Raw genomic sequence first — 18201 nt, 5'->3', positions numbered from 1 at the left:
AGGAAAGAGAGAATGTGCCCGTTTCTCATGGGCCATAGTAAAGTAGGTGAGAGGCTCAGAACCAGTTCAAGTCCTCTACAAGAAGATTGCCTGGAGAGGCAAGGTGATGTCCTCAACCCCACGAAGAGAGAAGGAACACAAGTGACAGGCTGAAACAAAGCACATTGTTTCAAAACTCATGAGAGCACTGGAGAAGCTTTCCAGCAGCAGTCCAAGAAAAGGAAGCAGCTCTAATCACCAAACTCAGAAGAATCTGCTAGAAACATTGGTCATTGACACAGGTAACAGGTGCTCTATTGTTATCTCTCCTCTTTCATGAACTTCTCCCCCACCACCTCAGCCTAATGCCTCTCACCTCTGAAGGTGGGTCCCTTGATTGTGTGTGAAGGAGGATCAATCTGGCCACCATATAGGGATAAAGGGGAGGCTAACCACACCTTCCATTCTTGCCTCAGGCCTGCAAGCTCAAAGGGCCCAAAGGGGTGAGGGACACAATGTATTTTTTTTTTAAAGTATTTAACTGATAAATAAATAGTGTATACATTCAAGGTGTACAACATGTTAACTCACTATGCATATACACCGTGTGCTGATTATAACAAGCAAATTAATGAACACATCTCTCATGACCCACAGTTATCACTCTGTGTATGTATACACTTAAAATCTGCTCTTATTAAACTGCATATAAACAGTACAGAATTATTAACCACAGCCGCCATGCTGTATATTAGTTCTCACTTAGCTGCCATTTCACTTTACACAGTCTGTTACTCACCACATTCTGAAAGCAATATTTTTTTTCTCTTATGGGTATGAAGAGGGACCAGGTACTGGGGATTGAAATTGGGGGCACTCAACCACTGAGCTACATCCCCAAACTATTTTGTATTTTATTTAGAGACAGGATCTCACTGAGTTGCTTAGTGCCTCACTTTTGCTGAGGCCGACTTTGAACTTGCAATCCTCCTTGAGCTGCTGGGATTACAGGCACACACCACTGCACCTGGCTTGTCTTTATTCTTTTGAGAAAGAATTCATATAACTTATATTACAGTACATGATTATAATTGTTCTATTATTAGTTATTTTGTTAATCTCTTACTATGCCTAATTTTTGTTATAGATGTATAAGTATAGGAAAAAAAATTATATATATAGGTTTCAGGCATCCTCAGGAGTCTTGGAATGTATTCCCTGTAGGAAGAGGTGGGGATTACTATACGATAAATTCCTACGAAAATATGAAAGTTCATATCTTTTGAAAAAGCATTTTCCCATTTTCACCATTCTAGAAAAACTGGCCACCACTATTCCACTTAAAAATTTTGATAATCACCCTGGTATAAACCTATGTCAGTCAATATAATAGCTACCAGCCACACCAAATTATTTAAATTTAAATTCAAAATAACTAAAGTTGAATAAGATTAAAAATTCTAGTTTATCAGTCACACTAGCCAGATTTCAAGTGCCCCAAAACTTATTGAACAGTGATTTCAACAACTACATTATTGAACAGTGCAGATATAAAGACATTCTATTACACAGCACTGGTTCTCAATGTACTAATAACTGAACTGAGAATTTGTTTCTTTATTATTAAAAGTGACCAAAGTATTTTTGTTATTACCTGAGCATGAATGGATAGATAGCATAATTTCATGGAATAGGATTAAATGGTCAGAAAAGAGAATATTTGATTTTATTTCACTTAATGAGCTTATAACTCTTCAGCATACTCATATCTATGACCAACTTAAAAGCATTTTTTTTAATACCCATTTTTTTTTCTCTTTCAGAAAATTTCTGATATAGTAAGGGAAGAATACCAAAAAACTAATAAAGGCATTTAAAACAAATAATAACATTTGTAATACTTTAAATATTTGGTTTAGGTTTTTAAAATGAACTTAAAAATAAAATTGCTACTAAAGTGTTGTAAATATTGGAAAAACATATTTCCATAGGGCTGAAATTATTTACAAATCTACTTTTTCAAATTTTTGTGAATTTGATTTCAAGCTTAAGTGCTATAACAATCACTAACATGAATAATTTCAATTCTTAAAAATATTCTTAGACCCTTATGCATTGTCAAAATCAGTTTTCTTCTTAGGCATGTGCAAAAACTAGAACAGAAGGCAATTAGATTTAGTCCACTTACAAACCTATTTGTTCTCTTTTTATCCATGATTTTCCCAAGATTTAATGTGACATATTAAAAACATAAAATTATATGAAATACTTCATCATAAACACCAACCTACAGAAAAGAAAGTTCTTAGCACATTACTCCACAGGGAAATAAGTGTAAGCTTTCTGCTGAAAACATATGGCAAGACTACAAATAGTGCTTTTGCAGGTGTTTTAAATGGGAATAATGTAGCTTGTAAATCTTCTGGAAACGATAGCATGGTTGTGCGAGAAATGCTAGAGCACTTAAGGTCCAACATCCCACCACTCCACCTCGACAGATGTGAAAATTGAGGTCCATTGTCGCTTTCCTTGGGTGGCAGTGTAACACAGGAGTTAAGAATGTGGGATTAGAATCAGGGAAATTAAATCCATGCACAACCCTGGCAGGTATTTGCTGGGAAAAAAATTGGGCTTATTGCCTAATATTTCTAAGGTTTCAAATTCTTCCCATGCTTACTTAGAATCATAATGTAATACGAACCTCAGAAATTTCTGATGAGAAAGACCTTACGTATAACATAAAGTTCACAATAGCAATTATTGTTCTTCTTCATCATTTGATGCTTTGAATTTCTGTATGACAGTGTGCTTAAGGTCATATGGCAAAGTGAATGAAGTCATGAGCTATTCACCTTCTTCTGCTTGATCTTCACTCAGGGATGCGGTGTTGCCATATGTTGGCAGCCTGAGGTCAGCCTTGCTGGAGCTACTTTTCCCAGAGCAGATCTTTCATGCTAAGTAGGATTAAAGGAATGTCCATTTTTATCTACATTTGTTTCCACACTCCTTTTTTCACACTTCCACACTTTCCCCCAAACCAGAGGAAATTCCACTCTTTTTTTAGTCCTAAGCCCTTCCCATTTAAATTCAAAATTTTTCATGGGAAAACTATTATCTTATGCAAAGGTTTTGCATGCAGGATTTTGTGCATAGAATTAGACTGAAAAAATCATGGGACAAACTAAATATCAAATCAATATGAGCAGAACAGGAAGCTAGAGGAATCTGAGACTGAACCAAATACTGCTTGCTAGGGAGTGTAGCCTGTGTTGAGGAAATGAGTGGCCACAGAAGAGCATTAGGGCTGCTCTAGATTTAGCCTAAAATCTATAGTAAGTCCAGGTATGCTTCAAATAACCATCAGGTAGTAGGGTAGAAAGAACAAATATGTGCAATATATGAGGGGATATGACCTGACCTAACTGCATATAGCATAGAAACAGTGTTCATGGACAGGAAACTTGAGAGCCATACAGTAGTCAATATTAGGACCTTATCATCCATTGGATTGTAGGCAATTAAGGATCTAGCTACAGTAAATATCAGACTCTAGGAAAAGGGCCCTTTTGCTGTGGCTGTAGAGTTAATGTGTTGCACCATAAGTGAAACATGGGATCTCATTTCTCCTGTGATCAGGAATGGGGCTCAAGTTCTATAGTTAGAGCTGTACCATGGAAGAATCTTGCCCTCAACCTCTCTTCTTGTACCTCAGCAATGAAGTCCCGCTGATTTTCATAACTGTGTTTTTTAGTTCTAAAGTGGCTCTGCTCTTTAAAATCTAGTTAACACATCTCAAAACCTCAGGTCACAAATGTGAATAATGAAAGATTTGTATGATTTTTTGTTCTAATTAGTTATATATGACAGTAAAATGCATTTTGACACATCATACATAAATGAAGTATAACTTCACATTCTTCTGGTTGTACATGATGTAGAATCACACTGGTTGTGCGATCATATATGTACATAAAGCAATAATGTCTGAATTGTTCTACTATCCTTCCTACCCTCGTATTTTCTCTTCACTCCCATCTGCCTAATACAAAGAACCTCTATTTAAGTATCAATTGTATCAAATTGCCATTCTTCTGGGGTCAGGTAATATATCAATCAAGTATGGCCTTTCCCCCATCCTAACTATTTTTGTATTCGGGGAACTCTGTAGTAGCATCTGTTACCAGAAGAGGTAAATGACATGATCCTGAAATATCACTGTCTACTTGGCCTCTCATATGATAAACATTCTTCTCTGTGTTCCTTGGTCTTCAGTCTACCCTCATACTGCAGGGTCTCTGGGACAATGTTTTGTACTCTAGCTTCATACTTTTGTACTCCAGCTGCCTTCCCAATGTCAGTGTTGTAGTCATTTAGAGCCAAGAAAAGTGTGTAAGTTTGCTTGGATAATATCAGAATCAGTGGCTTAAAAGAACATTTTCTCACAATTCTGTAAGTTAGAGATCTGATATAAAAGTGTCATCAGGGTGGGTTTCCTCTGAGTATTCTTAGCTTGGCTGGATATGGCCGTCTTCTCCCTATGCCTTCACATGGTCTTTTCTCTGCACATCAGTGTTCAAATTTTCTCTTTCTGTATACTCCAGTCAAATTGGATTGGGGAGCCCAACCTACTTACTTCATTTTAACATAATTACCTCTTTAAAGATCCTATCCCTAAATATAGTTTTTTGGGGGTTTAGGATATCAATATGTGAATTGGGAGGACACTATGGAGTACCTACAAGTATTGTGGGAATCAGAAGACACTGAACTTCTCTCTCATACATCACATGAATTAAACTCTAGAGTGCTAGAGGTATGACCTCTTTGATTAAGATGCTCTCTGCTGGCATGTATTCTTTCTTGAAACCCTTAGCTATAGGCAAATCTGATATGTCCATATTTTACATAAAATTGTAGTTTTGTGTAAGGTTTTTGAGTTCTCTAGATCCTAATTACAGGATTTTTTTTTTCTTGAAACTAAAAAACCGAAACTTAATCTCATTTTTCCCCCCATAGGAGACATTGTCCATGTCTGGAGACATTTTTGGTCCTGTAATATTGTACCTATAATAAGTTGTCCCAGAAAGCCCCATACAAATTCAGGAAGGAAGAAAGAATATAATTTCCATTCTCATAGTTTATGCCCAGTTTGCTGTTACTTTTGATACACACAGACACACACACACACACGCACACACATTCATTCTATGTCTGACCAATAAGAAAGGTACTATTTGCAACTAGTTAGAAAAGACCAGGGATGCCACAAACATTCCCGCAATGCTCAGGAAAACTCCCACACAAAATCCTATCCAGCCCCAAATATCAGTAGTGTCCCTCATGGACACCTTAAGATGTGTCTTGACAAGGATATCCTACCCCTTAAGATGACTTTTGTCATCTTAAGGGGTAGGATATCCTAGACATGGCATGATATCATTCATCTGATATATTATTCATGATTATTCATGAGGTACTAGATGCCATAAAGATTAATGATCAAATAATTAATGCCATAAAGATTAATGGAAAAGCAGCAAGTTTATAGGAAATGTTAGGGAAAATATAATTGTGTGTTTTATATGTGAAAATATATCTCACTATGAGGAGCTACAAGGAAGCAAGTAGGGCACATCATCAGAAAACTTGTGAAGGTATACAGATGAGGAATTAAATAGAGAATATTTATTCTGTAAATTTAGGCTTTCTAATGGACTTTATTGCACTCATATTTGTCAAGAATAAAGGAGAGTAGAGCTTATAAAACAAGATGGGCACCTCAGAAAATATTACAGTGGGGATGAGTGCATCTCCATTCCATATTTATCAGTTTAACAATGCTTATTTGAAAAGGCACCAAAACAACTGGGCTTCAGGGTAAGGCTTTATAATCAACCCTTAAAAGCTCAGCAACACAAAATCTTTTAAGATACCTATTTTACATGGCTGTGTTATATTCCTTGGTGCTAATTTTATTTATAGATAACTGACATAAAAAGTCTTATGTTTTGGCTTCTTGATATTTTACCTACAGTAACCTTTTCCTATATTCATGTCTCAGATATTCTCTAGGAGACAGATTCACTGTGCACACATCTGAGTCCAGTGACAGAATTCATTCACATACAATATGCTACATGAAGCTGATTTATTACTAACAAAAGTGGAGAATAGCAACAAGCCTAAGATGCATTGTGAGTCAGCCCCCAAGAAAGCTGCTAGGATCAGATCCATCTCCATTGTGTATACCCATTTGTACAGCATATGAGCGACTCCGACAGGCAGCCCATCCTGGGATATTGGGGTCACAAGACACACTGGGTTAAAGTGTTGAAAGATTTCCTTTTGGGGGAAGGGTAAGGGTCTAGAATATAGTAACCTATGCGAACCATCTCCCTCTTATCTTAGAATGATGCATTCCCTTCCCATAATACATTTATTCTGGATAACTTCAATCAAGAAATTGGGGAGGCTGGTAGCATGTTGCACTCCAGTAATCCCAGCAGCTCAGGAGGCTGAGGCAGAAGGATCGGATCATGAGTTCAAAGCCAGCCTCAGAAAAATTGAGGCACTCAGCAACTCAATGAGACCCTGTCTCTAAATAAAATGCAAAATAGAGCTGGTGATGTGGCTTCGTGTTTGGGTGCCCCAGAGTTCAATCCTTGGTACCCGCTGTATTAAAAAAAAAAAGGAGAAAACTGAAAACTGGATGGATCTAAAGACATCCAAAGAACTGTCTTGAACTCTCTCCCTAGATGACTTAGATTTGTCAGCAACAGCAATTTTCCACACTTGAAAATTATTCGTTTCTGTTTTGTGATCACTTTTACCTTTTCGTATTACATAACCTCACTGCAACACATTAAGCTCTCTCAATCATTGACCTTACAATGTTGTCTTTCTCTACTAGTCCCTTTCTGTCCTCATCTTACAAAGTTGTATTTGTTAGTATTATAATTACTTGATGTAAATATTTTCACCTCCTTTGCTTTTTTCTCCCTTTAATATCTAATTATCTAACAGTGTATATCTTCCCACTGACCATAATTGAAAGAAAACCACCCCAAATTGACTGATCATATTCATGACCTTAATACTGAAATGAACATGAAGAACAGACCACCAACAAACCCTGCTAATTCTTCTATATTTCAACTCTTGATGATCCCATCTCTTACTTTCTGGCTGATAAGTTTGATACAAAATTTATCAAAAATATAAAAGACCTGTCTTGCTATGTTATATCCATTTCTAATACAATGAAGGAAACCATCCTTTTTTCCCACTTATGCTTTGAGTCCCATCTTCTGTTTCCTATATTATTTATCTCTTCTCTTCTGACATCATTACATCCTGCCCCTTATTTAAAAATTATATTAGAAGCCCTATGTGCTACCTAAATTGTCTCATTTTTCTGTTCCCCTTTGAAGTAAATATTCCACTTATTCATCTCCTATTGATTGTTCAGTTCTCAGAATTTTTCTGTTTTTTCTATCATTTTGAAATTACATTGTCAAAATAAAAAGTGGCTTCCATTTTATCAAAAATATTAACACTTCTGCATCCCTATTTTTCTTGATATTGCACAACTGTTAGTCATGTTCTCCTTGGCTTCTCTTTCTTCTCTTGGTATCTCTGACATCTTACTATCTTGATTTTCCATGTAGTATTCTGCCTTCTTTGTTTTCTTTCATATTTATTTTCTAATCAACCTCTACCTAGGAACTCTTTTGTTCTTTTTTCACACTCTTCTTATACCCTCAGGACCATTTAAGTGTCATTACTATGCTGAGGACTGAAACTCCACTCCCAATCTCTCTTGACTTCTAATGTATCCAGTTGTCTACTTAACTTGAATGTCTGGATATCCAATATTAAACTATTCCAAGCAGGCTCCTCATCCGTCCTCCTCTATATTATAAAAACAAAATGTTACTTTAGCCAAAAATCCTGAGGCTATCTTTGATTCCTCACTTCCTTTGTTATTCATTCCAAGTCCACAGGCCACCAGCAAACTCTTGTTAATTCTAATTCCAAATATATCTAGAAGTTTCCATTTCTCTCCACTATCCTTGTCACTGCCTAATCTAAATTATCTTTTTCTCTCATCTTGGTAGTGTTGTATTCAATGAAATCTATTTTCCTTCTTGCCCCCTATAATTTGATTCCATAATTAAAGCCAGAGCAATTTTTTATTGGTTCAAAACAATTTTTAATAACAGAAAATATTACATAATTTACCTATAAATTATTTCTCCTTACTTAAATTTAAAAAATCAAACTCTCACCAGAATAGAAAATACTTGGCCAAATTGTCTCTTCTTTCCCCTATTTAACTTTATTTTGTATCACTCTCCCACTTCCTCACTATGCTGGAAAGAAGCCTCTTTTCTGTTCTAATCTGCCAAGAGGTTTTCTACTTTAGGCTTGACATTTGCTTTAATTCTGGCTAGAATGTCTTCCTATTCCATTTCCAATGGCTGACTACATTGTTTTTCCCCAATTTTCGTTAAGGTAGTTTGTTCTGAGAGGCTTCATCTCATTATTCTAGTGCTTTATTGAGCTCTACCATCAATTACTCTAGCATATAATCAAGTTTAGTTTTCCTTGCAAACACTAACACATTCAGCAATTGTATAATTTATCTACATGCTCTTTGCATCTTTATCTATCTGCTAGAAAATAAATTTATGCAACAGGTATGTACTTAACACATAGAACAGAATTTAGTTCAGTTCCAGAAGCATAAACTTCTAACATTTATCAAACCCAGTGGATCACACATGCTAACCAAGCACTCTGTCACTAAACTCCATTCTCAGTCCCTAACTTTAATGTTTTTTCCATATACCATTTAATTTATCAAAATTAGATTTATCACTTCTGCTCTCTTGAAATTTTGCTATGTAACTTATTAAAATTCTCTCAAATTATACCTTTCTGGATTATTATCCATGATAGTGATATTTTGACATATATCTCTACAATAATAAGAATAGAAAGATACATGTTCCATGAATATGTACCATAGATATTTGAAATTTCCATTACTGTATGTTTTTGTTTACTTTTTATTCCCAAATTCCTGTAAAAGTGCTTGATATGTAGCAATTCTTAGTAAATATTCATTAAAATGATGGGTAGACTATTCTGATGCTCCACCTGGAATATCTTCATCTATAAAGATCACGAATAAAGATTATATTCAACTTTTGTGACTAACTCAAATACTACATCCTATGTTACTCTTACCCAGTCTCTCAGCTAGAACTGATCTCTTTATCCCTTGAAAATAAATAATATCTTTGTCTATTTATCAGAGAAGTTTAAGATTTATACACATTTGTAAGAAATATTGCAGGAAAAATCCTGTACACCATTCTGTGGTAATATTTTTAATAATAATAGCATAATACCACAACTAGAAAATTGGTATCAATGAAATCCATTGATCTTATTCAGATCTCACCAAATTTTTATGGATTTGATTCTTTGAAATTATACCCATTTGTAGATTTCCACAATCATCACCATAGTAAAGATACAGAACAGTTCTATCATAAATATTATTCCTTGTGCTGCTTTTTCGTGGCCATAGCCATATCTTTCTCTGTATACTTCCTCAATCCTTGGCAAGCACGATCCTGTTCATTTCTATATTTTTTTATTTCAATAATGTAATACAAATGGAATCATATGATAGTTAACCATTTGCAACTGGAATTCTCTTTAGATGCATCAAAGTTTGTATAGTATATCAAGAATAGATCCTTTTTTATTTTTTAAAATTTTTTTAGTATTCATCAATATTTATTTTTATTTTTAATTTTTTTATTTGTTTTAATTAGTTACACATGACAGTACAATGACCTTGACATATCATACATTTGTATCAGATGGGATATAATATCTCATTTTTCTGAGTATACATGTTGCAGAATCACATTGGTCATGCATTCACATATATACACACAGTAATAATAATGTCTGTTTCATTCTACTATCCACGAGAAGGGAGGGGGGTTGGGGAGATAAGAAGAATGGCTTCTTTTTAGGCGGGTCTTTGATGCACAAAAATTGAGAGCATCTACTCACCCTGGAAACTCCATCTGGCAGCTCTGTGGCTATCACCATGCCACAAAATGAATATATTGAATTACACCAAAAATACTATGGATAGCATTTGATTACCATGAGAAAAATGGAAAGAAGGAAACTTGGGAGAGTCAGGAACATTCAAAGAAGGCAAAAAAAAAAAAAAAAAAAAAAATATATATATATATATATATATATATATATATATATATATGCCTGAAAACTAAGCTCTATCATGATTAGCACCATGCTGAGAAAATACAAATGAAAAAGACTAGCAAGATGCATCAAAAGAGAAACACCAAACAACAGAATGATGAAAAAACTCCACAAGGAGCAGTACCTGCCTATCTTCTGGACAGAGAGGGACAGACCCAAACAAAAGTTACTTTAAGCCAAAACAAAAAGAGAAGGTGGGAAAATATGAAGTTGCCTTTCCCGAGGTTCCTGCCCAGAGAGAAACAGAAGTATTAAAAGTGATTCAATCAGAAAAGAGAGAAAAGATATGGAATCAGATGGCTATCAAAGTCTATTTTGTTGGGGATGGCTTTACAAGAAAACCTTCCAAGTATAAAGCAGTCATATGCCAATGGGCCTACATTCAAGAAGGCCCATGTAACACATCCTGAATCAAAGCCACCTTTTGCTTACCAATATTTGATGTGAAAAAGAATTCCTTATCCCCACTGTATATAACTTCAGGAGTTATTTCCAAAGGTACAATCATTGAGGTGAATGTGAGTGAGTTGGACCTTGTAAAACAAAGAGGCAAAGTTATTTGGGAAAAATATGTACAGGTTACCAACAGTCCTAAAGAGGTTGAATGTATAAATGCAATCTTATTGGTTTGACAGCAATTTTACACTTCTTATGAAGACTACAAATCAATCAAGAAAACCACAATTACTGTGATATTTCTGAATATTACCAAACAGCCTTACATATCTGCAGTCATTAAGAGAACTATTTATTAAATTATAAAAAAATAAAATAAAAAATTTTAAAAAATAGATACTTTATATTGTCGAGTAGTATCCCATTATATGGATTTGCTGTGGCTTGTTTAATCATCAGCACATTGAAGGATGTTTGAGTCATTTTCCATTTTGAGTTACTATAATTAAACTACTATGAATACTTATGTACAAGTCTTTGTGTTAATATAAGTTGGTATTTCTTTGATAGGTATTGTACTTTCTAATTAAAAAAAAGTGTTCGTTTTTTATTCTGAAATTTTCTGCTTTTTATTTTGTTAAACATGCACCCAAATTTAACCTTGCATTTTCACCAAAAGCTATCTTCATCAATGATTATTAGGCCAGAATTTCCATAATAAAATATGTGCAACTTTGCAATATCAAATGCATTACATTGACACTTGACCAAGACACCAAAAACTTGTTATTATTTATAAAACCAATCCTGTGGTTCTTCTGGCAGAAATTTGTACTTTTCTTCTGGTATTTATTATTAACATTTCATATGAATAAAATATGTAACTTGTTTATTAATGCCTTCATAATGAACTCTTGAGTCAATCAACTTTGGTTCTATTTAAATAGACAATATTGTGATCATGGGCATTTGATGTGTTCAGACACAAATCAAAATATAAAAACTGCAGTCAATCTAATAATTATTTGCTATACATTATAAAGAACATATTGTTTGCTTTGGCATTTTTATTGAACAACTGAATTGTCAATTATTTCCAGACAACAGGAGAGTTACTATTTATTGATTTTGGTGTTTTAAAGTTGCTTGTCAGTCAAGACTAGATCTTTTATAGTACTTTTTCTTTTCTTTTTTTTTCAAGAATGTCTGCTGCAATTTTCTAAATGAGACATAATCTTTGCTTTCTAATTAACTGAGAGAATGCATTCATTCCATGTATATCCCTTTACCTCAATATACTTCTATTTTTTCTTTTTTAATTTATTCTACTTACTTATACATGATAGCAGAATGCATTTATTCTCATTTTTATTATTTCTTAACCAATCTTTCTATATAACCTTTATTTAACTTTATGAAGTTCATTTTTCATTCTTTCCACTCAGCCAAAATGACATTCCTGAGTTTGACAAACCTAGTGTCCTTATTCCATAATAATAATAGTATTAGTAATAATTATTTTAATAATAACATCAATAATGATGCACCTGACACTATTGGTAATATTGGTTACTAACTTCATGTGAACATTTTTTTCTCCCATCAATGGTATCCAGAATAGTTTCTTGTTAGACTAATTAAGATTCCATCTATGGGAAAGGATTAAGAGTGTGTTTGGTGACTATGCAAAGGGGATCCTAGCAGGAGCCAAGTACCAAAAAGAACAGTAAAGCCATCTCCATTACTGTGTCTCACACATTAATGAATTTCTAAAATATGTCCTAAATAAATTAATCACCCTTATATAACATCAAGTAATGCTTTTTACTGGCATGGGAGATTCAGACTTTATTCACATTCCTCCAAAATAAGCATCACTCCTATCATCAAAAAAATTTTCACAGAATTAATAAAAAATCCATTAGAAAAAAATAATTTCAGGATAGGCTAAGGTAGATGAGTTAGGTAGATTAACAGAAATTCAACTGTTACCTTATTATGTAATCATCTTAAAATCTTTAAGCATGCTTTATTCTGAATATTTGATATAGATTTATCTTGACCTAAACTCTCCTATTTAAATACAGATTAGAGTGAAATATTTTGCTAACATTCTGGGTCACACTACCTTCCTTTTAAATGAAAACCTTGATATATCTTAGGAAACTAAATTCAGATGACAGGAATAAAATCTCAACTAAAAAAAAAAGGCATCTTTACTAAAAAACAATAAAACAAAATAATACTTTTTTTTTCTTCCCATAGATTGATACAGAACCATTACCACTATTTTGAAAATGGAAGCCATCAAAATGAGATATCATTCTGTGCAAAAGGAGAAAAACACAATCTTGGGTACATACAATGTTCACTTTCATCTAATAGAGTGAATATAAACCTTTGCAGCTGTAATACTGAAAAAAAAATGAAATTAAAACAATGAAACAATGAGTATAAAGCATTGAAGCTCCTTAAATGACAATGACCTCTTTGGCCATGCCTTTCTCTCCTACCCCCATCTTATTTTTACATATCCCCCAACATAATAAGCCTGCCACCACTAATGTTATAAAGTAGTAATTGTTCCTAATTGGTAGGGAGGCGACAGACCATTCTGGTAATGTTGTGAAACTGTAAGAAAGGAGGAGTGAGAACATTCACAGGCCCAGCAGTAATTATCCACTAATTTGGCCTGTTTGTGTGGGGACAGCTCATTATAGCCCTTAAGAAACCTCAGAATAAAGAGGGAAAGTAGGTAGGAGGCAAGGTTAAATAATTAGTGTTCAGCAGATTTTTTTAAAGATTCAAAGAATAGGATTAAGGGTGGGAAATGTGACCAGAGTAACAATTAAGAAATGGTAGAACATTCTGAGCCGACTGGGTTTTATGTATTTGTGGGAATAGGGATATATAAGGAACCTATATTATGATATGAAAAATGACATGTTACTCTTATTATGCTCTTTTAATTATGACCTTGATTATCCCCTTCCATTTTATGGTGCTAATCTCATGCTTAACATGAGATTTATTCTCATAAGTTATAAAAAGATATTCAGTTTTTACAAAATAATGTGTAAGAAGTTTTTCACATCATATTACATTTAGCATCTGTAATTTTATTTTAGGAGTTAAAAATGTGTACTTATATATCTATATACAGATAACAAAGTACAGACTTTGTAAAAAAAAATAATCATTCAACTATTACTTTGTTAGTAAGTCTGAATTCTTAGATCATATATGTATATACATATATCTATACCTACATATATATATCTATACCTACATATATATATATATATATATATATATATATATATATATATATATTCACATACATACTAACTCCTTTCAAGTAAGTATAAGTATGCCTGATCTGTTTTATATGAATATGTTATATATTATATATATATATATATATATATATATATATATATATATATATATATATATATATACACACACATACATATGTATAAATACACATGTACATGTATTTGGTAAATAATCTATTTGTATAAATTTGTATTTAGTGTTTCAAAGATTTTCTTTTTTTTAATTTATAGCAACTTTATTCATAATTTTTTTTTAATTTTTTATTGTTGGTTGTTCAAAACATTACAAATTTCTTGACATATCATATTCCACACTTTGATTCAAGTGGGTTATGAACGTACATGAGCATACATGAGGCACTGGGTTCGATTCCCAGCACCACATAAAAATAAAAAAAAAAATGTTATGTTCAAAGATTTTCTAAGGGCATAATTTTAAAATACTTTTATAAGAAGCAATATTCTCTCAACCAGCTTATGTACCTGGAATTAATGCTTTTTATTTACCTAACAGAAAATGAAATAAAATGATTGAATAACCTTAAGTTATTCAATTAAGTTGCTCTAAAAAGATATATATGTGCCTTAAAAATATACTCATTAAAGAACTCTGGACTAAGTTTTAGGATATTATAAACCCTTTGCTGAGAGGTGAAAATCTACTCTGCTCTATAATAAAGAAATAAAAGCATGGAAACAATCCAACAGATTTAGGCTGGAATATATTAATGTTGCTAAGGGTGTACATTTTATTTATATGTGATTTAGATAATTTAAAACTCTATTGTAATTCAAAATAAATTTCCCTAAATCAAGAATTGAGATGGAGCTGAGCGTCTTGGCACATATCTAGAAACCCAGTGATTCAGAAAGCTGAGGCAGGCAAGTTCTAGTTTAACCTCAGCAATTTAGTGAGATTCTCAGGAACTTAGGAAGACCCTGTCTGAAGAAGAAGAAAAAAAAAAAGAAAGAAAGAAAGAAAGAGGAGGAAGAGGAGGAGGAAAAGAGGAGGAGGAAGAAGAAAGAGAGGTTAAGATTGTGGCTCAGTGGTCAAGTGCTTGCCTAGCAAGGCATGAGGCACTGGGTTCGATTCTCAGCACCACATATAAATAAATAAAAATAAAGATCCATTGATAATTTATATATATATATATATATATATATATATATATATATATATATATATATTAGTTATCATATATATAAAGTTACCATATATATGAAAGAAAGAAAGAACCATGGATTTATGTTAGTGGTAGATTGCCCCCACTTACCTCAGTCCACAGTACCAAAAAAAAAAAAAAAATTTGGAAATCATTCTTCTACTCATTCACAAGGGAAATTATGGTGCCAATATGAGTAAATTAGTGCAGAATTACCACCATTTTTTAATGTTTAAAACACAAGCTATAAACCCTGCCTGTCAATAACTAAGCATTTTCTTCATTTACAAAAAAATGTGACTGCAATGAATTGATGATTAAATTCATTAATGTCATTTACTTCCTCTTTGAAAACATGTATTGATGTCATTCAATGAGTGGCAGTCTCTGACTACTTAGCAACGCCTGAAGCTTGTTACATCAAAAACTGAATAAAAAAAGAATTTACTTCCTATTGTCCTCACAAATATTTTTAATATTTTATTAGACTAGTAGTTTTCCAAATTATTTTTCTCAGAATTCGTCTGATGACTACCAAAACAATGCCATCTTCTCAATTTGCATTCTCTCTTATTCAATACTCTCTTTACAGAAACATCAAAAATACTAAATTGTTTATCTCACTATCTTATGAAAGAATTGTGAGAAAAATGTGAAGAAAAAGGCATTTCATTAACCATTTTTCTAAAAATTACTTATTGTTATTTCATTCTAATTTATAAGGACACATTATATTGTAATTGTTCAATCTAGAATCTTAGCAATGTTTTAGAAGATAATGACTTTACATTCTTCTTGGGGTTTTTTGTTGTTGTTTGATGATAGTATTTCCTCTGATATAAATGGTGAGAGATTTATTATGCTTTATCTGATTCATTAGAATTGTCACTGATATTTTTACTGCCCATAAAGTCCCTATCCTCATTGTAACATTTCTTATGCATATGATTGGTGCAATTAATGTATTTTATAATTATAACTCTGTATATCACAAATGATTACTGTGTCATAGATACCAATGTTCATAAAATATTCTGTGTGCACTGTTAATGTTTTTTAGCATGTCTTGCAGTTGGCCCAGGGTCATGTAACTAGTTTTGATTAATGGGTTGAAAGTACATATGTTAAGCTGCACTTCCAGAGAAATTGAGAAAGAGTAGGAATGATTCACCCTGTGTGGATAACCTACTTTGAGGGGCCTGGAATTTTAGTGAGTACATGGTGCCATAGCAACATATGGTGACCTAGCGTCTAGTAATATCTTGAAGTACAGTTGTCCTGGAAGGTCAACCAACATGTGATGGACTTTACATAGTGAGAAAAAAACCAAAAACTTTGTTTTCTTAAGCCACTGATATTTAATGACGCATGTGTTAAGACTTCAAAGCTTGGAATTACATGATTAATACAGGTCCTAAAGTTTATTCATGTATCAAGACTGTAATTCCCGATTAACATTGTATCATCACCCACTGACAGCTTAAATTTCTAAACTTGGAAAAGACATCAAGAAATAAAAGAGAAAACTTTACTTTTTTATCTATAATACTTTTTAAATTTAAGTTTTAAGTGTCAGAAATGTTGAGGAAACACTTTTAATTTTTAAACAAGGCAACCAAAAATCTAGATAAAATAAATTAAAAATATGTAAAAACTCCTGGGACAACTTGTGCTATTGGATTAATAAATCCAGAAAAAAAATCATGTTTTTAAAGTGCTGGCCTTGTAATAACAGCATTTCTCCAGAGGCATTTGTTAATTGTGTGTGTAGGGCAGTGGGGGTGGGGAGAATGTCTGTGCAATGGACAGAAAAGGGGTAACTAAATCTAAGAGGAAAAAAGAAAATCATGTAGATCTTTTGTCAATCTCATTTTTTGTTGGAAACAAAAATCCAGGTTCATATGCTTAGGGAACCATTATTTGAAGAGATTTTTAAAAAGTAAGACAACCAAAGAACCTGGAGAGAAAAGGACCCATTATCTGTAAAGGAGCATCAATAAGACGGTAACAGTTAGTTGACCTCTCCATAGGAATGATAGGGGCCAGGAGAGAAAGGAGTACCATCTGTAAGGAACTAAGAGAAAACAACTGGCAAACTAAAATTCTATACCTAGTGAAACTATCCTTGGATAATGAAATCAAAATAAAGGTATTGTCAAACAAAAATTGAGAGAATTTGTCAGCAGAGAACACAGGTGAAGATTTTCAAGCAGCAGGAAAATGTTTCCAAATAGAAACATGTATATGCAGGAAAAAAAATGCCAATGAAGAAAGTATATATATGAGTACATACATATGTATATTGACTGCACAAAATAATACTTTTAATGTCATCTTGAGTTCAAACTATATGAAGAATTTAAATCTATGAAAACAACAATGCAAATATTAAAATAGCAGTAAGTACAGTTAATGTGTTCTAATTTCAATGTGTTTTCTGATAAAAAATGTTATTACTTTATCATAGACAATAATGAACAATTAAAAAAATGTTTTAACAGGTGGTGAAAGTAATACGTTGATGGGGAACAAAATCATAAAAATTACTTAAACTAGAATAAAGTAAGAAAGGAAAACAACTATAACTAGATTAATAAATGGAAAATAAATAGTGGGATTATGGTATAAATGCAAATACATTAATAATTATATTAAATATAAATGAATTAAGTATACTAATTAAAAGAAAATATTCTGACTGAATTAAAATGAGTCTAATTATGTTTCAAAAGATGTACACTAAATGTAAGGATAAAAACGCATTGAAATGAGAGTATTAAAAAAAGACAACAAATCAAAAGAAAACTCTTGCTAATATGTTAATGTCATAAAAAGCAGACTTTAAAGTATTAGCAGATTTTAAGATGTATTTCATAATGTTTGAAAGAACAATTTATCATGCAAATGAAACCATTCAAGTGTATATGTAATTAATAACATGACTAAAAGTATATTTTAAAAAGTCAGAATTAAAAAGAGTAATAGAAAAATCTATAACCAAGGAAGATATT

The 18201-nt window shown here is 32.7% G+C and overlaps 1 pseudogene; it reads left to right on the top strand.

Moving 5' to 3' along the window:
• The first annotated feature begins 10111 nt into the window (after positions 1 to 10111).
• Positions 10112 to 10925, top strand: LOC114086234 (ribosome biogenesis protein NSA2 homolog pseudogene; annotated as a pseudogene).
• The last annotated feature ends 7276 nt before the right edge of the window (positions 10926 to 18201 follow it).

The sequence above is a fragment of the Marmota flaviventris genome, chromosome 5 (genome assembly GCF_047511675.1).
Source record: "Marmota flaviventris isolate mMarFla1 chromosome 5, mMarFla1.hap1, whole genome shotgun sequence".
Taxonomy (NCBI): Eukaryota; Metazoa; Chordata; class Mammalia; order Rodentia; family Sciuridae; genus Marmota; species Marmota flaviventris.
Note: the sequence above shows the minus strand (reverse complement) of the source record. Positions and strands in the feature narration are given on the sequence as shown.